The following is a 6,792-nucleotide window of genomic DNA, read 5'->3' as shown; positions in this document are numbered from 1 at the left end:
ATAAAATAATATTGAATGAGTCTGCTTAACATGATCCCTGATACAGACAGTGAGAGGACTGCGATCACGGGGGTCATCAGCACTGATGGGGCTTCATAATGACGCTTCCACCTTCAGTTTCGCAGATTCACCTTAAACATGAACCATCAAACATGGAGAAAACTGCTGGTGTCACCAATTGGTTAGATCCCTATCAATGTTTTTCTGGATTCAATTTTAATTGTTTAATTTAATGTTAATAATCAAAAAGCATTAATTGAATTTATTCAATTGTAATAATTTAATCATTTAGTAACAATAATAATAATAATTATTATTTTAATTTGAATAATAACAGTGCCCTGTTTTATTTTGATTTTTTCCTCAAATTTGATGTTTTCCATTTCCAGTTTAATTCTATTTTAATAGTCAAAAAGAATTAATTGAATTAATTAAACTGTGTAGTTTAATATTTTTTTTATTGAATACTATTTATTGAATTCATTAAACTGTAATTACAGTATTTATTATGTTTTTTAATTAAGTTTTCATTTTTGTGGATCCTGTGTTTTATGATATTATTTTTTTTTATCAACAACAATGTTCAAATGATTACTTTTCGAAGTACATTTTTACTTTAGAAGTACATATTTCTGTAATAATTTCTTCAAGTTAAACTGAACTTTTATTTTGGTGTGTTCAAGTGAAAATCTTAGAATTTCTGTTTGTATCTTCCAATAGTTTTCTCAAATGAAATGGTAAAGTGCTGGTGAAGTAATGATGATGATGATGAAGATACAGTAGTTCATGTGTTCATGTCCTCATATATTGAGACACAGATGAGCTTCATGCGTGTTTCAGTAGTAGCAGTGCTTTACTATTCACAGACATATCAGCATTTGATTCAGTGTACAGTCTTACTTTTGGGTTATTCATCCACATTTTCCCAAATTCTGTGACTTTGAGATATATACAGTAAATTAAATTTTTATGTTTGAATTCACGTTCACGTTGTGTAAATCAGACTGAATTAATTACTGGATGATATAGAATGCATGCATGCTACCATATGCACTATAACCATCAGTGTTGGGGGAAGTTACTTTTAAAAGTAATGCATTACAATATTCCGTTACTTCCGTTACTTACTTAGTTACTTTTTATTGAGAGTAATGCGTTACTTTTGCGTTACTTTTTAAATCTGGGCTGGGTTTGCTTGTTTGTTTTTAATATAAAAAACTAAATTTTTGGCGCTCAACATGGGGACAGGAGAGCTGTCAATCAATAAATGGGAAAAAATTTAACTGGCGTTACTTATTTTAAAAAGTAACTCAAATATTGTCTTGTAAATAAAAAAGTAATGCGTTACTTTACTAGTTACTTGAAAAAAGTAATCTGATTAGGTAACTCACGTTACTTGTAATGCGTTACCCCCAACACTGATAACCATAATCAATAATCTTTTGAAATATGAATACATGTGGGCAAAACCTGCTTAGTTCACCTAGTGATGCAAAATGACGCACCAGACCAGGCAAAGAAAAACTGCAGAAGGATTTGAGCAACTAACACACTGAAGTAATGCGAACTTGATCAGCTTGAAAATGATTTGCTCCCGTGGTCCTGAAAATTCCCCTCCGGAAGCGTGTGGGTGGATCTCGCTGATTAAACAAATTCATCGTATGGTCCAGCTCATAATTAACCCCGCGCCGGTGTTCAGCGCTCTTCATTATCCCAGCCTGCACTTTTAGTCAGATACCAGAAAAAATGAAAAATCCTCACAGCCCGCTTCACATACCCACAATGTGTGTGCATTTACAATTAAAAACCGCAGCTCTGAAGTGTTCTGGGCTACAATGAACAGTTTTAATTACATTCTGTTTATCTTATTGTGCTCCAAGTGCTCCATCCGTCCGTATTGAGATTCATATACAGTATGTGTATCTTGTATAGCAGATGTTTCTGTCTGTTCTCTGCATCTGTGTTTTTCATTACAGGCATTTCAGTCTGTGTTTAGCTCTCATTTAAACTGTCAGCACAAATGTGCCCTGCTGACCCGTACCTGTGATTGCCACTGAAGTGCTGACAAGCCGACAACCTCGTACACGCTAAAAGAAAAATAATAACGTCGTGTTTTTCTTTCGACCTCATTGTGCTCTGTCAGAAAAGTGGTTGCTAGACACATCAAGCGTGAGGTTTTTCCCAAACAAACAGTGTTTCTATTCAGACTCTGCACTACAAGTGACCTCAATTCCCACAGGCTTAAAGCACTTTATGAAATGACTTGGTTAATGCATTTACAGTCTTTTTATATCTTTGCAGCCAAAACATGTACATTTGAGGTATGAAGATTACCAGCTTACCTGAGCTTGTCTTTCAGTCGCATTAGACATTTATCTATTTTTAAGCAATCATAAAATCACTTGAACATTTAAGTGACACTGGATTTGACCTTGTGTTTTTTTTTTCCGGATAAGCGATACGTTGTCGTAAACTGTCAATTATTATTTTTCATAGAAATGTCTGATTAACCAGTTGTCAATTTATACATTTTTCATTCACATTTTAAAAAACAATTTGATGCCACGCACCACTATTATGATTTTCACACTATTATAATTTTAGACGTATGATGCAAGTTGCATTTAATGCTACACATTCTTGCTTTGCTCAAGCACCAACATTCATTCAGCTTGAATGATCAAGCTGATTTTCACTTGCATCATCCTCATTCTCTGCATGCATGACGAAGTAGAATAAAAATACATTATTTATGGAGTATTTCTGATATGATTTTCATATCAATACTCAATTATTTATTGAGTATTTTTATGCTTTTTATACACACAAGACTAGAACAGCTAAGATGCCTTTAAAATTAAACCAGTAATGTTTTATTGTTGCATCATGCAGAAACTGCATGCATATTCCAGTTCCTATTGAACAAAAGCATCAACGAGCTTTAATATCTGAATATTTGGTAAAGCTGGACAATGTGAGATAAAGATCCATACAAGATTTTACATTATGCAGTAATTACCAAAAATATATATCAAATTATGGAAATTTAAATAAATATTTGCTAATAAAAATGTATACTGAGATCTTACTTTGTCCTGACAGATGTCTGACATTTTTATTATTGAATTATCTAAATATTTCAATGAACATTTCCAAGTTGATGCAGATTTTGAGAATGTTTGCATATTGTACTGTAAAAATGTATTCATATATAACTTACAGTATATTACATCTTATGTTTATACTTACTATGGATTTAAACCTGTAAAAATGTGAACAAAAAATATTGCTTATCACATAAAAAGGCTAAAGTTTTATATAATCCATTACAAAATACATGTTTTGTCCTGTTTAAATGTGATTTTTATGCATAGTAACTCAGACGTCAGTGCTGTCTTTTTAGTCGACTTCACTGGATCATCGAACAAAACATCACACATGAATAGAAATCACACCAGCCACTGTGGAGAGAGAACATATTAGAGATGTTGAGGGAAGAGAACGAGTTTGTTCAGGTTGCAGCATGAAGTAAATGACAGAGATGAAACAAATCAAGTCTTGAGTAGCTTCTTCGAGTGAGCCAGTCCTCAGTAATCAGTGTGACTGTATCCAGCTCTTCCTCATGGACCCTGAACATACGACTGTCATCCATCTGCTACTGCACTGCGTGCCGTGATTGCTGGGGTTTTGAGATGTGGCTTGTGTTTCAAGAAAAAGAATACGAATGAGCACAAAAGTGGGGAGTGATTTTTGGTAACAAGATGATGGGTGAATATTAGGATTATGTCAAAAAACAAGACCAGACCCCTTAAATATGCATGTTCAGTGATTGGATCACAATCAGATTTTTTGTGATCAGATCACACTCAAACCGCATTTATGTTGTCCATATAAAACTACACATGCAATATATAATACAGAGGTTGTGCTACAAGTCATTATCATTTGGTGTAAATTTACTGCCATGCTTTATTTTTTATCTGTCATTAAAATATTGTAACACATAGTAATTTTAATTTGACGTCCATATCATTAAAACAAAAACAACTTTTATTAGTGCTGTATTGAGGATTCTTGGCCTTTTCTGTCTTTTTTTTTTTAGTTTAGTTTTATGAAAAAGAACAGATAATGTAGTTTGGCGATTTTCCAGCTGGATAACATCTGCAATCTCTACTCTCTCTGCCCAGTCCTTGACTCATCTTTCTCTTTTTCTTCAGTGCAAATACATTTAACCATCCTTTACTGTTTCTTAACTCTATAAAGCCTTGATACACAAATTTCTAAGGCCTTATGATCAGACTTTGCTGTTAAACCTGTTTCACACCGGTTTCGTCTCATTGATAGTTTAGAGTTTGTTATCCAGTCAAAGCTCTTTTAGTGTAATTGCACAAACATCCAGTGTCTCTGCTGTCAAATCTTGAGTGATTTTTATCAAGTAAAGGTCAGAATAACTGCAGTAATATCTCCAGATGAACACTTACTGGACTGAAGCAGCTCAGCTTTACTTGATTCTCCATCAATCATGTTTTAGAGTCTCAAATCTGATCCGCAGGATCTTTTGAGGAGCGTTTGTTTCCAGCAGCTTTACGCTCACTGTTCCTCAGCGGAGGAATGATCTTCACAAGCCTCCAGAACATCTCACATCTTCTGAGGAGCCTTTATTTCTTCAGCTCTCAATCACTGCATTATATGTTTGGAGCATTTCAATCTCATCTAAGACATATTATTGGAGATATAGAGTGACTGATATTTAGATCATTTTATGCCGTTATCTGCTTCACTGTTATAAAGATTTCATTGATTTACATTACAACAATTCACCATAGAAATATCAGCATCTGCACCAGTTTTACTCAGTTTGAGTCTCAATAAAATTTAGCTGTTTTCTCCTCCACATTCTCACTGAATCACACTCTATGAGCCATAAAAGTCTGATGATAAAATAAGATACAAAATATAAAACACATATGCAAAAGTTGATTGTCTCAAAGGTTCAATAAACTGTTCCATTTCCCATTGGACATTATTTCATGACTATTATTTCAGGTTTTACGGGGTTAAGTAGGGAATGCAACAGACAACTTATAACTTATTTTTAACCCATCCAAATGACAGAAAGTGTTTCTAAAACCCAGTAAATGACCAAAAAGGTTTAGTTGTGGCAGACCTGTGTCCAGATCCAGAGCTCATGTGAATGTCCGCTGAGGTTTTTCCCCTGACGTGCCCAGAAATAAACACTTTAAGACAAAAGTCTTAACAGTAATGAAACGTCACTGTTCTGTTCAGGTACAAAGTAATGATGGCCTGGAGGCGATGTGAGATGCTGTCTGCTAGTAGTTAAAAACGTTTGCCACCCTCTCAGACTGAAGGCTTATTAGTTCCCGTCTCTTGGACTGCAGTCTCCAATAGGACTGTATCAGCAAATCCACTTCATTATCCTCTTTAATTGGCTAAATAATCCCCCTCGCTCCCACCACACTTGTTTGTTGGTGGGCAGACCGGCGCTGTATGGCTGACTGGAGAAGATCTAATATAAACTGGTCACACTTTTACACACGCAATAATTGATCCTTGATAAAAGATACAGACTGTCATGCATCTCATACATCATACAGCCTGTTTTAACTCAAACTCATCCTTGTGTTTCACTTCAGAAAGCAGAGCTTTGTAGTCAAATCAGCTCTGCGCCGAATCGCTTCAATTACCAAACCAAGCTCGTTCATTTAAAGACAAATCTGTCGATGCCGATCTGATCACCTAGTGGCATGTTAGTAAAACAGAGCAAGCTTCACTCTGTGTTTTAGCCCTTACTGGCTGTGAAGGTGCTGCTCTTGGTCTGTTTTTCTGGTGATAGATGGCTTTTCTTGCAGCCGCTGCTTTGCTTGTTTATGCTAATGCGTCTGATGACCTGTTGGTCTTCAATCTAACCGAAAGAAATGGCAGCTGGAGCAGCGGGGTGTGATCCTTTGATTGTTATTCAATGCATCCTTCACCACAAAACCCCGCCAACATTAAACACGCAAGATGAATGGAAATGTGAGCAAAACGTCGGGTTCAGTTTGCCAGCATGAGCGCATTGCTGACACCATTGCTGGATGATTGTCTTCATTGTCTCGACTGCAATCCAATAAACGGATTCTTTAGTCCCAAATCCACCAAAATACCTTAGTTAACACAAATTGAACACATGTAGATCACATTTTTTAAATGTTAGTCTCTTTTGCTCACCGAGGCTGCATTCATTTGATCAAAAATACAGTAAAAACAGTAATAAATGTGAAATATTTTTTATGATTTAAAACAGCTGTGATCTATGTGACTATCTGTTAAACTGTAATTTATGTCTGTGATCAAAGCTGTATTTTCAGCATCATTACTCCAGTCTTCAGTGTCACATGATCTTTAGAAATCATTCTAATATGCTGATTTGCTGCTCGAGAAACATTTCTGATTATTATCAATGTTGAAAACAGTTGTGCTGCACAATATTTTTGTGGAAACCGTGATGCATTTTATTTTTCGGGATTCACGGATGAATAGAAAGTTCAAAATAACATAATTTATTTGAAATATAAATATTTTGTAACATTATAAATTGCTGGATGAAGGACCATCACCTTCAACTCAACCTTGCCAAGACAGAACTGCTTGTGGTTACAGCAAACCCATCGTTTCATCACAATTACACAATCCAGTTAGGCACATCAACCATAACTCCTTCAAAAACAGCCAGGAATCTTGGAGTTATGATTGATGATCAGCTGACTTTCTCAGACCACATTGCTAAAACTG

This window comes from Sinocyclocheilus rhinocerous, unplaced genomic scaffold (genome assembly GCF_001515625.1).
Source record: "Sinocyclocheilus rhinocerous isolate Xijiao unplaced genomic scaffold, SAMN03320098_v1.1 scaffold1006, whole genome shotgun sequence".
Lineage (NCBI taxonomy): Eukaryota > Metazoa > Chordata > Actinopteri > Cypriniformes > Cyprinidae > Sinocyclocheilus > Sinocyclocheilus rhinocerous.
Note: the sequence above shows the minus strand (reverse complement) of the source record.